This window comes from Bos indicus, chromosome 23 (genome assembly GCF_029378745.1).
Source record: "Bos indicus isolate NIAB-ARS_2022 breed Sahiwal x Tharparkar chromosome 23, NIAB-ARS_B.indTharparkar_mat_pri_1.0, whole genome shotgun sequence".
Classification (NCBI taxonomy): Eukaryota; Metazoa; Chordata; class Mammalia; order Artiodactyla; family Bovidae; genus Bos; species Bos indicus.
Genome location: NC_091782.1, coordinates 33094736 through 33110944, shown reverse-complemented (window position 1 = coordinate 33110944; position 16209 = coordinate 33094736). Strand labels below are relative to the sequence as shown.

General features: G+C 41.2%; 5 non-coding genes across 5 annotated transcripts; 3 read left to right on the top strand and 2 right to left on the bottom strand.

The window, feature by feature from the left end:
- The first annotated feature begins 255 nt into the window (after positions 1–255).
- On the top strand, positions 256–349 carry TRNAI-UAU (transfer RNA isoleucine (anticodon UAU)). The gene is made up of 2 exons: positions 256–293; positions 314–349. It is a non-coding gene; the product is annotated as a tRNA-Ile (tRNA).
- Positions 350–11829: 11480 nt separating this feature from the next.
- TRNAF-GAA (transfer RNA phenylalanine (anticodon GAA)) lies at positions 11830–11902 on the top strand. Its single transcript has one exon. It is a non-coding gene; the product is annotated as a tRNA-Phe (tRNA).
- Positions 11903–13531: 1629 nt separating this feature from the next.
- On the top strand, positions 13532–13605 carry TRNAI-AAU (transfer RNA isoleucine (anticodon AAU)). Its single transcript has one exon. It is a non-coding gene; the product is annotated as a tRNA-Ile (tRNA).
- Positions 13606–14297: 692 nt separating this feature from the next.
- On the bottom strand, positions 14298–14370 carry TRNAK-UUU (transfer RNA lysine (anticodon UUU)). Its single transcript has one exon. It is a non-coding gene; the product is annotated as a tRNA-Lys (tRNA).
- A 752-nt stretch (positions 14371–15122) lies between these two features.
- TRNAR-ACG (transfer RNA arginine (anticodon ACG)) lies at positions 15123–15195 on the bottom strand. Its single transcript has one exon. It is a non-coding gene; the product is annotated as a tRNA-Arg (tRNA).
- Positions 15196–16209: the final 1014 nt, after the last annotated feature.

The following is a 16209-nucleotide window of genomic DNA, read 5'->3' as shown; positions in this document are numbered from 1 at the left end:
CTTCTCTCGGGGCTTCTGAAACGAGCATCCCTGAACCCCTGGGAAATGCTGATCCTCGCGGGCCCAGAGGAAGGATCACAAACACGCTTGCGGGAGAGATGGAAGTGTCTCTGCCAGGCCAGCCGCGGCTGAGGAGGGTGGGGAGAAGAGGGTCCGCAGCAGTGTGGCGCGTTCCCGCTCTGCTTGTCTTGGGGAGCCGGCGCGCCGGTCGCTCGTGGCTCTGTAGAGTGCGCACCGAGAGCTGAGGGAAAGCATGCTCCAGTGGCGCAATCGGTTAGCGCGCGGTACTTATACAGCAGTATATGTGCGGGTGATGCCGAGGTTGTGAGTTCGAGCCTCACCTGGAGCATGTTTTCTTCCCTTTATGGTTTCAGTCTCTTTTCTCTCTAATGCTTTCTTCTCTCCTCTTTAAAGATAAAAGCTTAAAAGAGGCTGTTACATTTTCCAAGGTGAGAACGCAGATATTCCCATGATTAAAGAGAATATTTGGTCGTTTTCAAACACAAAAAAATCACAAGCCGAAAGGAGGCAAATTGAGCTCATTCAGGCATATTCGATTCTCCTCTGTCAGGAGATCCTAAAGTCAGATTGCACAGCTTCGAATGAGTCTCCCTCATCCTTTCTTCTCTCCTAGTATAAAACCATCCCTCAGATCTTTGGGAACTGAGCACGCAAGAGGACAACCTGGGTCTTACGTTCTGCCATTTCGTGCAGCTGTCACAGGGGCTCACGAATGACCAGAAGCTGCGCACAGGCATCTTAACGTTGAGTTCCATAAGACATGCAGTGAGGTTGCTGAACTTCATCTGTGAAATATAAATGTGTTTGAGTCGAGCTCCACCGCCTACTTTACATAAACCAGACTGGGGAACAGAAATTTATCTCCCCCTGCAATGAAACATAGGTAGCTGTGTATGTATTTCTTCCTAATGTCATCAGAAAATAAACGACCTTGTTTGGAAAACGACATTCATCTGGAGGTAGTATCTGAAATAAATGATCGTATATTGCTCTACTTTTATCCAGTCTCTCCTGGATTTCATTGTTTCACAGGGCCCTCCTTCTCTTGTGTTTCTGAAGTATGGTTACAGCCTACAGTTTCATCTCAATTTTTTTCTCACCTACTGATATACACATTTTTGTGTTATATTCATTCCCTTAATTACAGCATCTTTCCAAATACTGATGATTTTAAGATTTCTTTCCCATCCAGTCCCCTCTTTTGAATCAAGACCTATGCATCCTACTGCCTACAGGATATTTCTGTCTAGACATTCTTGCAAGTCTGTAACCCCAACATATGGGGAAATCATCAAACTCAAATCCACTCCCTCTCCTGTGCACTTTATCTCAAAGGCAGCCATTCAGCAAATACTTGATGCCTGCTTTTTGGCAGATCCACTCTAGATGCTGAGATTACTGTAGTGGAAAAAAAAAAAAAATCTCTATCCTCTAGAACCTAATTTCTAGTAGGGAGAAATAAGCAATGAACAACTGAACATAAATGTATTTGTATATAGTGAGACAAAGTGGTAATGTTTATAGCGAAAAGCAAAAATAGGATAAGAGGGATCGAGGATACCAGGGAATATGCTGGGAGTGCTATGTGATATAAGGTTGTTAGAGAAGGCCTAAGCAGTGACATTTAAGCAGAAACCTGAAGGAAATAAGGGAGAAAGTCTTGGATATATATGGTAAACGACAGGTACAGGCAGATGTAAGAACAGAGGCAAAAGTCAAGCTATGGGAATGGCACCAGAGCATAGTTAGAGAAGAAAAAGGAAAAGAGGTCGCCCTGGCACATAGTAAGTCCTCTACATATGAATCTTCAAGTTGCAGAACTTTCAAAAATGCCAGCATGCATTCGCTTGTCCAGTCATGTGAGTTAGATCACTTGTCTGGCTTACATTGTCACATGCGTGCATCCTCTACAAGTGGTTGTGCTTTTGTGTACTTTATTGTACAGTACTGTATAGACTACAGTATCTTTCTTTCAAGTCTAGGAGGTCCAGAAGCAAGTGAAAAAGCATCAGTGCTGTATCTGGTACTGCTAAGAAGCACTAGGAATTGGAGGCCCAGAAAAAGGAAGAAGAGAGAAGAGGAAGAAGTAACTGAAGAACTGAAGTGATTCATGATGCAGGAAATGGCAAGGGAGTTTTCTTTGAGGAGGCACTGTTAGCTTTTGAGCACAGGACCTGAATCTATAATGATACACAAAGGATGTAGCAGCCATTCAGAAAGCAATACTGTACTACAGTGTCATTTATGGTGAGAAAAAAAGAGCTACTACCCAGATAGATCACTGGATCATCTTTTAAAAGAGGGTAGATAGAATTGAATTCAGCAAGGAATCAGAACTTATGTCTTCAGTGTCAGGCATGAGTGACACTGCACCTTGCCCTCCATCTCCTATTGCTGACAATCCTTCAGCTCTACCATCTCCCACCCCTTCTCCCTCCTCCAGTCAGTAGCTCTTCTTGCCTGTTCACTCCATACCAGCCCCTGAATGCCAGCTGTTGTATTGTACTACTCTACTGTGAGATTAAAATGTCTATTTTATTTTTTGTTTGTTATGTATTATTTGTGTGAAAAGTATTATAAACTTATTACAGTACAATACTATATAGCTGATTGTGTTAGTTGGGTACCTAGGTTAACTTTGTGAACAAATTGGACTTATGGACGCAGTCCTGTAATGGAAGTTATTTGTATGTCGGGGACTTACTGAATTTTTCAACAGAAGAGCCTCTTTAATACTTTTTGAAACCTAGTGCCTGACATGATATTACATAATACTAGTTAATACAGTGACCAAATGATGTTTGAGGAAACAGTGTGAAAATAAAATTGCCAGAATCACAAAGAATGTCTCCAGGGGTTATTCCTGTTTCCTGTAGTGATCTCTGGCCAGTCAAGGGCTGGATTGTCTCTGATTCCCATGGCTTGATTTGGGAACTCTGTGATGACTCTGATCACACCAACTTCTGTGCAGCTATCGGTTCAAAACAGAAAGCAACAATACAGTTCTCGAACGTTTCCTTTAAAGCAAAATGCGTTTATTTAGGATGCACTAGGCATGAGGAGTTTTAGTTGTAGCATTCAAATTCTTAGTTTGTGGCATGTGACCAAGGATCAAGTCGGGGCCCCCCGCATTGGGAGTGCGGAGTCTTACCCCTGGACCACCTGGGAAGTCCCTTAGGTCTCTTTTCTGGTAAGACATTTATATACAATAAGATTCACACATTTTAAGTGTAGAGTTTGATGAATTTTGATAAGTGTATTAATTTCCTATTGCTTCTGTAACAAATTAGGACAAACTTAATTGTTGTTGTTCAGTTGCTAAATTGTGTCTGATTCTTTTTAACCCATGGACTACAGCACACCAGGCTTCCCTGTCCTTCACTATCTCCTGCAGTTTGCTCAAACTCATGTCCATTGAGTCGGGAATGCCATCCAGCGATCTCATCCTGTCACCCTCTTCTCTTCCTGTCCTCAGTCTTTCCCAGCATCAGGGTCTTTCCCAATGAGTGGGCTCTTTGCATTACATGGCCAAAGTATTGGAGCTTCAGCTTCAGCATCAGTCCTTCTGATGAATATTGATCTCCTTTAGGATTGACTCGCTTGATCTCCTTCAAGTCCAAGGGACTCTCAAGAGTCTTCTCCAGCACCACAATTCAAAATCATCAGTTCTTCTGTGCTCAGTCTTCTTTATGGTCTAACTCTCACACCCATACCTTACTACTGGAAAAACCATGACTTTTGTTTTGTTTTCCATATTTTTAAATTTATTTACCTTGTATCTGTCTCCCAGCATCTTGGGTAATGTCCAGCATGGTGAGATACTTAAGAAGTGAAAAACCATGACTTTGACTATACGGACTTTTTTCAGAAAGCAATGTTTCTGCTTTTTAATATACTGTATAGGTTTGTCACAGCTTTTCTTCCAAGGAGCAAGGGTCTTTTAATATCAGGGCTGCAGTCACCATTCATAGTAATTTTGTAGCCCCCCAAAATAAGATCTCTGGTTCCTCTGCCTTTCCTAAATTCAGCGTGTACATCTGCAAGTTCTTGGTTCATATACTGCTGAAGCCTAACTTGAAGGATTTTGAGCATTATCTTGCTAGCAGTGAACTAAAATGGACAGGAATGGGTAAATTTAATGCAGATGACCATTATATCTACCACTGTGGGCAATAATCCATTAGAAGAAATGAAGTAGCCCTCATAGTCAACAAGAGTCCAAAATGCAGTGCCTGTGTGCAATCTCAAAAATGACAGAATGATCTCAGTTTGTTTTCAAGGCAAAACATTCAACATCATAGTAATCCAAGTCTATGCCCCAATTACTAATTACTAATGCCAAAGACGGAGAAGGCAATGGCACCCCACTCCAGTACTTTTGCCTGGAAAATCCCATGGATGGAGGAGCCTGGTAGGCTGCAGTGCATGGGGTCGCTAGAGTCGGACACGACTGAGCGACTTCACTTTCACTTTTCACTTTCATGCATTGGAGAAGGAAATGGCAACCCACTCCAGTGTTCTTGCCTGGAGAATCCCAGGGACGGGGGAGCCTGGTGGGCTGCCGTCTATGGGGTTGCACGGAGTCAGACACGACTGAAGCGACTTAGCAGCAATGCCAAAGAAGCTGAATCTGAATGGTTCTATGAAGACCTACAAGACCTTCTAGAACTAATACCAAAAAAAGATGCCCTTTTCATCACAAGAGACTGGAATGCAAAAGTAGGAAGTCAAGAAATACCTGGAGTAACAGGGAAGTTTGACCTTGGAGTACAAAATGAAGCAGGGCAAACGTTAACAGAGTTTTGGCAAGAGAATGCCCTGGTCATAGAAAACACCTTCTTCCAACAACAGAAGAGAAGAAGACTGTATACACGGACATCACCAGTCAATACCAAAATCAGACTGATTACATTCTCTGCAGTCGAAGATGGCAAAGCTCTATACAGTCAGCAATGACAAGATCTGGAGCTGACTATGGTTCAGATCATGAAGTTCTTACTTCAAAATTCAGGCTTTCATTGAAAAAAGTAGGGAAAACTACTAAGCCATTTGATCTAAATCAAATCCCTTATGATTATATAGTGGAGGTGACAATTAGATTCAACGGATCAGATATGATGAACAGAGTGCCTGAAGAGCTATGGACGGAGGTTTGTAACACTGTGTAGGAGGTGGTGAGCAAAACCATCCCAAAGAAAAAGAAATGCAAGAAAGCAAAGTGATTGTCTGAGAAGGCCATACAAATAGCTAAGAAAAGAAGAGTAGCAAAAGGCAAAGGAGAAAGGGAAAGATATACTCAACTGAATGCAGAGTTCCAGACAATAGCAAGGAGAGATAATAAAGCTTTCTTAAGTGAACAATGAAAAGAAATAGAGATAAACAATAGACTGGGAAAGACTAGAAATCTCTTTAACAAAATTGGAAATACCATTATTTCATGCAAAGATAGGCACAATAAAGGACAGAAACGGCAAGGACCTAACAGAAGCAGAAGATATTAAGAAGAAGTGGCAAGAATACACAAGAAGAACTATACAAAAAAGGTCTTAATGACCCTGAAAACCAGGATGATGTGGTCACTCACTAAACTAGAGCCAGACATCCTGGGATGTGAAGTCAAGTGGGCCTTAGGAAGCATTACTATGAACAAAGCTAATGGAGGTGATGGAATTCCAGCTGAGCTATTTAAAATTCTAAGAGATGATGCTGTTAAAGTGCTGCACTCAATATGTCAACAAATTTGGAAAACTCAGCAGTGGCCACAGGACTGGAAAAGGTCAGTTTTCCTTCCTATCCCAAAGAAAGGCAATGCCAAAGAATGTTCAAACTACTACACAATTGCCCTCATGTCAGAAGCTTAGTGGCTTAGTACAAAATTCTTGTCTTGCAGTTTGTAGATCAGAAGTCTTAAAAAGGCTCTCACTGGACTAAAACCAAGCTGTTGGCAACTCTGTGTTCCTTCTGGAAATTCTCTTAGACAATTCTTTCTCTTGCTTTCTCTGGCTTCTAGAGGTGGCCCACATCCCTTAACTCTGGACCCCATTCATCTTCAAAGCCAGCAATTGCATTACTCTAATCTCTGCTTCCCTTGTCACATCTTCTCTGATTCTCATCTTCTTATGTCTCTCTCTTCCACTTTTTTTAGAAAACAATTTATTCATTTATTTATTTTTGGTTGCCCTCAGTCTTTGTTCCTACCTGGAGGCTTCTCTACTTGTGGTGAGCTGGGGTTCCTCTTCATTTCTGTGTGTGGGCTTCCTTTTTTTGGTGGCTTCTCTTGTTGTTTCTCTTGATCTGGCTCTAGGCACATGAGTTTCAGAAGTTGCAGCACTGTCTCAGTAGTTTTGGTCTGCAGGCTCTATAGTCAGGTAAGCCCACAAATTTGATTAATTAGATTAAATAAGCCCATTCTTTGGAGGATATAGTAAAAATCCCAGCAAGTTATATTATGTATCTTGATAAACTGATTTTTAAGTGTATTGAAAGATCCAAAATAACCAACAGGATACTGAAGTTAACAATCTGGAGAAGGAAATGGCCACCTACTCCAGTATTTTTTCCTGGAAAATTCCATGGACAGAGGAGCCTGGTGGGCTACAGTCCATGGGGTCACAAAAGTTGGGCATGACTTAGCAGCTAAACCTCCACCACCACCACTGAAGAACAAGGTTGGAGGTCTGACATTATTTAGCTTCAAGATTTGTTATAAAACTACAGTGATCAAGACAGTATGGTGTTGGTGAAAGAATAAATAAATAGATTAATGGAACAGAATAAAGAGCCTTGATATAGACCTAAACCAATCCAGTCAACTGATCTTTGACAAAGGAGCAAAGACAACTTAATAAAGAATTGTATTTTCAACAAACAATTCAGAAACAACTACATGCAAAATAAAAATGAATCTAGACATAGATCCTATGTCACAAATATTAATTCAAGTAGATGATGTGCATGCACACTTAATCTCTCATTAGTGTCTAACTCTTTGCAACCCCATGGACTATAGCCTACCAGACTTCTCTGTTCATGGAATTTTCTGGGCAAGAAAACTGGAGTGGGTTGCCATTTCAAAAGTAGGTGACAAGCCAGACCTAAATGTAAAATGTAAAACTTTTCTGGATAACATAGGAGAAAACCTAGCTGATCTCAGGTTTGGTGATAACTATTTACCACACTACACAGCTTATAGGATCTCAATTCAATGCTCAGGGGTTGAACCTGAGCCAGGGTAGTGAAAGCACTGAATCCTGATCACTAGACCATCAGGGAACTCCTGGTGATGACTTTTTAAAAAATATTTAATTATTTATTTGAGTGTCTTATTTGTGGCATGTGGGATCCAATTCCTCTACCAGGGACTGAACCCCGGCTCTGTGCATTGGGAGACGGGAGTCTGAGCCACTGAACTACCAGGGAAGTCCCTGGAAATGATTTTTTAGATACTATACCAAGAATATAATCTGTGAAAGAAAAAATATTGAAGAATTGGAGTCCATTAAAATTAAAATCTTCTCTCTATGAAAGCCCATGGAAAGAGAATGACAGACTGGAGAAAATATTTACAAAATACATATTTGATGAAGGAGTTCATGATCTGAGCCACAGTCACTTACATTGAAATAATGATTTTTAAATAATAAATTTAAAAATTTTTAAAAATCCAGAATAGCTATGGCTATCCAAAGTGAGAAAAACAAAACTAAGGCCCTGTATTATCAGATAATATTACTTAATTTTTAAAATAATTTATTTAGTTAATCAGAGGATATTTGTTTTACAATGTTGTATCAGTTCTGCCATACAACAACATGAACCAGCCATAGGTATAGATATGTCCCCTCCATCTTGAATCTCCTTCCCACCTCCTGCCCCATACTGCCCCTCTAGGCTATCACAGAGCACCAGGTTGAGCTCCTTGCATTGTACAGCAAATTCCCACAGGCTATCTATTTTACATGTGGTAATGTACATGTTTTAATGCTACTCTCTCAATTCGTCCCACCCTCTTCTTCCCCCACTATGTCCAGAAGTTCTCTATGTCTGTGTCTCTATTGCTGCCCTAAAAGTATGTTCATCAGTACCCTTTTTCTAGATTCCATATATATTCTTTAATATATGAATTTGTTTTTCTCTTTGACTTCCTTCACTCTGTATAACAGGCTCTAGGTTCATCCACCTCACTAGAACTGGCTCAAATTCATTCCTTTTCATGGCTGAGTAATACTCCATTGTATATATGTACCACTACTTCTTTATCTGTTCATTTGTTGATGGTTATCTAGGTTGTTTCCATGTCCTGGCTATTGTAAATAATGCTGGAAGATATTATTACTTAATTTTAAGTTAAAGAAATTAAGATAGTGTTATTTTAGTGTAAAGACAAACGTAGGCCTATAGGGCAGAATAGAAAGTCTAGGGAAAAACAGACACATATACAGTTCCCTGTTTGATGACAGGGAGACAGTGCAATTCAGTAGGGGAAAAATTGACTTTTCAATAAATAATACTGGGTTAATTGAAATAATACATTAAAGAAAATGAATTTAATACTTATCTCACACTATACATAAATTCAAAATGGAATATAAACTTAAATGTTAAAAATAAAATACTTAAACTTCTAGACAGAAACATAGGAGAACAGCTTCATGTCTTTAGTGTAGGCAAATATTTCTGAACTAGGATGCAAAATAGCACTAACTGTAAAGGCTGATAAGTTGGACTTCATTAAAATTAAAAAGTTCAAAATACAAAATTAGGAGAACTAAAGATGTACCACAAATTGGGAGAACATATTTGCAACACATATCTGACAAAGGACTTGTATTCACAATACATAAAAGCCAACACATTGGAAAAGACCCTGATGCTGGGAAAGATTGAAGGCAGCAGGAGGAGGTAACGACAGAGGGCAAGATGTTTGGATGGCATCACCAACTCAATGGATATGAGTTTGAGCAAGCTCCGAGAGATGGTGAAGGACAGGGAAGCCTGGTGTGCTACATTCCATTCGGTTGCAGAGTTGGACACAACTGAATGACTGAACAAGAAATGAACTACAAATCATTTTTTAAAAAACTGGCAATCAACCCAATTTCTTAAATAGGGAAGAACATATGGGAAGAGGTAAAATATCATAATCATCAAAAATACAAGTCAAACTCACAAAGAACTATCACTACATTCTGGCCCGAGTAGCTGAAATTAAAATGATAATACCCAGTATTGGCTAGACTGTGAAGCAACCGGAAGCCTCATAGGTTGCTTTCAGTAGTGTGAACTGTTACATTTGGAAAACATTTTCACAGCACGTAATAAAGTTAAAAACACATATATTCTGTAGACCCGCAATTCCACCTTTACATCTATTCAGTTCAGTCTCTCAGTTGTGTCCGACTCTTTGCGACCCCATGAATCGCAGCACGCCAGGCCTCCCTGTCCATCACCAACTCCCGGAGTTCACTCAGACTCACGTCCATCGAGTCAGTGATGCCATCCAGCCATCTAATCCTCTGTCGTCCCCTTCTCCTCTTGCCCCCAATCCCTCCCAGCATCAGAGTCTTTTCCAATGAGTCAACTGTTTGCATGAGGTGGCTAAAGTACTGGAGTTTCAGCTTTAGCATCATTCCTTCCAAAGAAATCCCAGGGCTGATCTCCTTCAGAATGGACTGGTTGGATCTCCTTGCAGTCCAAGGGACTCTCAAGAGTCTTCTCCAACACCACAGTTCACAAGCATCAATTCTTCGGCGCTCAGCCTTCTTCACAGTCCAACTCTCACATCCATACATGACCACTGGAAACCATAGCCTTGACTAGACAGACCTTTGTTGGCAAAGTAATGTCTCTGCTTTTGAATATGCTATCTAGGTTAGTCATAACTTTCCTTCCAAGGAGTAAGCGTCTTTTAATTTCATGGCTGCAGTCACCATCTGTAGTGATTTGGGAGCCCAGAAAAATAAAGTCTGCCACTGTTTCCACTGTTTTCCCATCTATTTCCCATGAAGTGATGGGACCAGATGCCATGATCTTCGTTATCTGAATGTTGAGCTTAAAGCCAACTTTTTCACTCTCCACTTTCACTTTCATCAAGAGGCTTTTTAGTTCCTCTTCACTTTCTGCCATAAGGGTGGTGTCATCTGCATATCTGAGGTTATTGATATTTCTCCCGGCAATCTTGATTCCAGTTTGTGTTTCTTCCAGCGTTTCTCATGATGTATCTATCTAATAAATCAATGATTATGTTCATCTGAAACTATGCACAAGAAAGTTCATGGGGCCTGGGGGTCCCAGAGGGGGATGGGAGCGGAGAACAACAGAGAAAAGGTATTCATGGGAGGGCATACATCAGCATAGTGCTGTGTCCACCTGTTGTTCCCAGTGTCTAACAAATGATTGTCGACAATGATGGCATTTGATGATTTTCTTTTAAAAAGGGTTTGTTTGTTTTAAGGTGGAGAAAGGGAGGAGAGGCCGGGAGTGGGAAGCTTGGAGAAGTGGAAGCTTTTCTCATGCTTGTGATTTGGTGACTACTCTAAATGCTGATTCATTAGGGATTATTACGGCTGATGTCAGTGGGTTGTGATGATGGGTAGAGGGGCAGAAGATGGGGAGAGAAGAAAAGGGGGAGACAGAGAGGGCACAGGCTCATTTAAAGTGATGAAGCCTTTCCTCACCAAGGATGCTTCAGGAAAAAAGATCTGAAATCCACAGTTCGAACAAAGTGATGTACACGCAGGCACAGTGAGTTAGCCGTGGAGTCCTGTTGAATGTAGCACAATGGGGCAAAAAGCTTCCCTCTCCCAGGGCTGCCTCAGGAGGAGGGGAAGAGAAAGGGTGGGCGTGGGTGGGGAAGGCAGAGATCTCTGTTATGCTGGTCCATTTAATGATGTAACTTTACATATTATTTTAGCTTTAAAAGGAAATAAAGGTTCAGATTTGAAAGGGGGGTAGGGTGGGGGGTGGGGAAATGTCAACAAAAGAACATTGATTGTAATGTGAGAAAAGTGTATTTTTGTATTTTAATAAATATTGTTCAATTAAAAAAAAAAAAGAAAGTTCAGTGCTTTTTATAATAACCACAAATTGAAAGCCAAATGCCTATCAACATTTGAGTGGATAAGTAAATTGTGGTACAACCATAAAATGGATGTTTATAAATAGGAACAAGCTGCTTTTAACTGCTTTAAGAAAAAACAGATGAATCTCAAAGACAATACTGAGTGAAAGAAGCCAGACTTATAAGAATGCAGAGTCTACTTGATTCAATATGTATAAAGTTTTAAACAAATGAGAGGGAACATGAGGGAGCATGCATGGTGACTAAGGGGTGCAAACTTGTAGAGATCATCATGCTGTGCACTTAAAATCTGGGTGCTTTACTGTATATAACTTATACTTTAATAGAATAAAAGAATAAAAATGACTGAAAGAATAGAAGGTATTTAAGCGTCAAGCTAGAAATGATCTCAAACGGTGTTGTCTTGAGTTCTAGGAAGCTTACCACTCCAACAGGAAGCTATAAATCACCACGCCCCTTTAGCTCTCCAATTCATATCCTTAAGAAATATACATAAATTTTCTTTTACCACTCTGTTCTTTTGTTCCTCCTATCATACTCACGAAATTTGAGGGTGTTTCCCCATTGTCTTATTTTTTGTTGTTGGTACAATTATTTTTGAAAGGGGAAGTGTGTTATGTTTTCAGAAAACAAGACAAAAAGTTTTCTTACATTTTTCTGAAATGGAGTAAGTAGTTAAGAAAAGACTATTTAAAGAGAGTAGTTGAGAAGATAATGACCAGCGGGTGGCCGAAATAGCTCAGTTGGGAGAGCGTTAGACTGAAGATCTAAAGGTCCCTGGTTCAATCCCGGGTTTCGGCAACTGTTTTCTTACCCTTTTGTAACGTGAACTACAAGGTACTGATGCCAAACTAAATGTCCATCGCCTTCAAATATACAATATAATAAGTCTATAGTGCCTTTTATATACTGAGGAATTGCATACATTTACCCTCAATTTCTATGGCAAAACGTAATTCTGTGCCTATATACAGTAATTCTTCCACAACTACCAGTAATTCCTTAAGGTAAAGAGGGGAAAAAAACCCAAAGCAAAGCACTTAGTGCTTTATATTTATGTATTTATTTAGATGTTATTAAAGGCATCTATAAGAAGCAGGGCACGAGCAATTTCAATTGTCCCTTATTTACAGTAATTCTTTCGGAGTTCAAATTGCTAAAACACGCTCATTCTTTAGCGATGGCTTTCTGAGTGAACATCAGGGGTCTATATACACATTTTGGAATGTAGAAGAATCCTCAAAAGCCAGAAGGTAGTTGATTTGGAAAAGTACAGAGGACGTGGGACTAAGAGTTAACAGATTTCGTTTCTGTGACTTTTGAGCACCTGTAAGCCTTACTAGGACAAGAGCTCTTGAAGACTAGAGAAGTAAAACCTAGAAGACTGGCGGGACTTGAGCCTTTCACTATTGAATACTTAAGCAACCACTAGCAACTCACATGGAGAAGGCAATGGAACCCCACTCCAGTACTCTTGCCCGGAAAATCCAATGGATGAAGGCGTCTGATAGGCTGCAGTCCATGGAGTCGCTAAGAGTTGGACACGACTGAGCGACTTCACTTTCACTTTTCACTTTCATGCATTGGAGAAGGAAATGGCAACCCACTCCAGTGTTCTTGCCTGGAGAATCCCAGGGGCGGGGGAGCCGGGTGGGCTGCTGTCTATGGGGTCGCACAGAGTCGGACACGACTGAAGCGACTTAGCAGCAGCAGCAGCAGCAGCAACTCACACTTCCCCCTTGCATCAGCGTCGGCTTAAAATTCGACAAAAATCATTACTTGTTGATTCATTTAGCTTTAAATGAATATATTCTGTGAAAATTTAACTAGGGGTAGGTCAGCAGGAGAGTTCAAAAAGTAGGGAAAAAACCAAAACAAAACAAAACAATGCAACCCCAGGAAATGTAAAGGGACATTTCCCGAGGCTGCAGGAGATTCCTTCAACTTTAGGTGATAAAAACTATAGCCTCCCAGAGGGCCAACGAGCTCATCTCACTCTATCTTCTCCAACCTCGTGCTTGGATCCTTCCATTCGCAAAATGGAAGATGAGTGATACAGAGAATGCACTGTATCACTGGGTGAAAATTTTAATACCAACTTGAAAACATTAGGTCTCTAAGTTACAAATTATTTGCAATTTGTGATATAGTAGGGACATGCTTTTAAAAACGGAAGGCTCCCTTCACCCACTATTGAAGATCCTATTACAGTGCTTTTTCTACAAATAAGCTATGCTCAATTTCTGCACGAAAATTTATCCGTGGATTTTCTAGTCCAAATACGAAGAATTGAAATAGTATAGATTCCTCATTAAAATCTATGAATGTGGTCTGAGGAAGAGGGATAAAAACATTATTTTTTATAATTTTTTAGACTAAAAGAAAAATGTAAACCAATTTACTTTCCTAAAAGAGAGACACTCCTGCGGTGGCCGGTTAGTTCAGTTGGTTAGAGCGTGGTGCTAATAACGCCAAGGTCGCGGGTTCGATCCCCGTACGGGCCATTCCTGGCTTGATTTTGGACTTAGGATACCCGCTGGGTGGACCTTTACAACCCACGGTTATTATAATCCGAGGTCCACAAGCTTAAACTTTTCCCTCGTGGCGGTGAACTTTACCTACGGTGCAGAGCGAGGATACAAGTTACACATTCAGAAATCTAGCCACCTATGAAGATCCTCTTTTGGTATAGTTTGAGGAATTCCCCCTCACTTGGCAGTGATCTCCCCCAGCCTCTCTGTTCTGCCTCAACGCAGAGAAAGAGGCAAGTCTGTTCTCTTTGGAGATGCCGCTCCAACGCTGCCTTTCCACGCCTTCCTTACACACTCATCTTCTTTTAAAAAATAGTGGGGAGATTCCTCTTGGTTTTTCTGTCCACTTGAGGTCCAGTTTCCCAGCTCCTGCGTATGTCCGTAAGATTGACGTTTCCGGCTGGTGGGGTAGATACCAGGGATGAAAAGAACCCACTGGACCTCAAGGGTGTGTGTGCTAAGCCGCTTCGGTAGTGTCAGACTCTGCGACCCTATGGACTCTGGCCCGCTGGCTCCTCTGTCCTTGGGATTGTCCAGGCAAGAATACTGGAGGCCTTCTTCCAGGGAGTCTTCCCGGCCCAGGGGTGGAACCCTCGTCTCCGATGTCTCCTGTGTTGGTAGTTAGGTTCTGTACCACTAGTGACACCTGGGAAGCAAAACGCAGACGCCCGAACAGGGACTTGAACCCTGGACCCTCAGATTAAAAGTCTGATGCTCTACCGACTGAGCTATCCGGGCTCACAACGACCATTCCCATCCTGAGGTAAAAAACCTTCCTCATCGCGTCTCTACCACACTTCTTGACTCAGCATTTCCATAGGAGATGTCTCTTTTTGCCAGTAGCTATGCGAGGAATGGCACCCCACTCCAGTACTCTTGCCTAGAAAATCCCATGGACGGAGGAGCCTGGTAGGCTGCAGTCCATGGGGTTGCTGAGGGTCGGACACGACTGAGCGACTTCACTTTCACTTTTCATTTTCATGCATTGGAGAAGGAAATGGCAACCCACTCCAGTGTTCTTGCCTGGAGAATCCCAGGGACGGGGGAGCCTCGTGGGCTGCCGTCTATGGGGTCGCACAGAGTCGGACACGACTGAAGCGACTTAGCAGCAGCAGCAGCATGCGAGGAAAGAGCTTTGCAGGATGGTCTTCAGAGTCAGGACTCTTCCCAGTTGGAAAAAAAAATACTGATGCAGAAGATACTGGTAGGGACATTTTTTTCTTTTCGTTTTTCTTTAAAGTTTCGTTGATGTAAAAACCTCCCTTCCGATGGTCTTTTTCAGTCAGTCACTTTTCTCAAGTTCAAGAAGCGATGAAAAGTAGGAAGAAAAGCTTTCTGGATGGGTCCTTTGATGATTCTTGAAGTCTCTTTCAGACTCAACGGACGGAAAATGAAGGATCAGTTCCACGAAAATATATTCGAAGGACTTTAAAAACTTGTTTCAGTATCCTTTAGAAAAGAGTACCTAGAAGGGAAAAAAATCAGCCTAACGAGCCAGCCAGGAGTCGAACCTAGAATCTTCTGATCCGTAGTCAGACGCGTTATCCATTGCGCCACTGGCCCTCGCTGGTTAAGCGCTCCTCACGTTCATGTTTTCATCATTATCCGCAGTTCATGCCAACCAAAGACATGATTAATTTTTTTAAATCTAGTAAGGGGTTAAAACCAGAGACTAAATTGACTTCGGGAAAGCATACTTTCTTTTCTGATTTGGTTCCATAACATGTATTTACAGAAAATGCTTTCTTTGAAAACAATGAGGAGTCTTCACTTACTTGCTGACTATGCATTGACAACTTGTTTACTTGTTTGCTGCTTAGTGTGAAATCTCTGTGGACTCAGTTATCTATTTCTTATTCCACTTCAAATCCTGTCTTACCCAGCGTATATTAGTGCTAGTTTTGAGGTCTTCATTCCGCACGCCCGCCCCCCGCCCCACAACACCCACACACACCGTTCTTTCCTACAGAATGTTCATCTGCCCTCAAAATCCTATAAGGAGACAAGGATTCAATAGAAGTATACATGTTAAGAATCTCATTTAACAAACTCAAAAAACAGAATAAAATTGGCTTAAAAATGTACTTAGCTGTTGAAAGTAGGCAAAACAGCTGAAAATGCAACAGTGCTTTTAAAGAGTGGTTTAGTACGTTGAGAAGGAGACAAGACTTTGTATGGTTTTGAAATTCAAAACAAAGTGAGAATTTAAAATATATTCTCTCTGTGCCTCAATTTCCTCCTTTGTATAAAAGGCTTTCTCTTAAAGAGAGCGTGGCAAATGCCGTGGTTATCTTCCATTTTTATGGCTCTCACCTGCAGCCGCTGATATCAGGACAAACACTGAAGATGGTTGCCTGGGAATGATTTAAAGTAGCTGCAGCTCTCTATAATCACAAATCACAAAGAGAACCTATTTCCCAACGTCTCCTCTGTTCACTTTGCTACTGTCATCACTCTTACAGACTTAACAAACCATCTCAACGAAGCCAGTATGTTTGAGCGTGATCCAAGCCTCTTGTAGACAGTGGGTAGGCTGGGCTCTGGATGCTCACAGAGGCTCAGACTATGAAAGGGGAC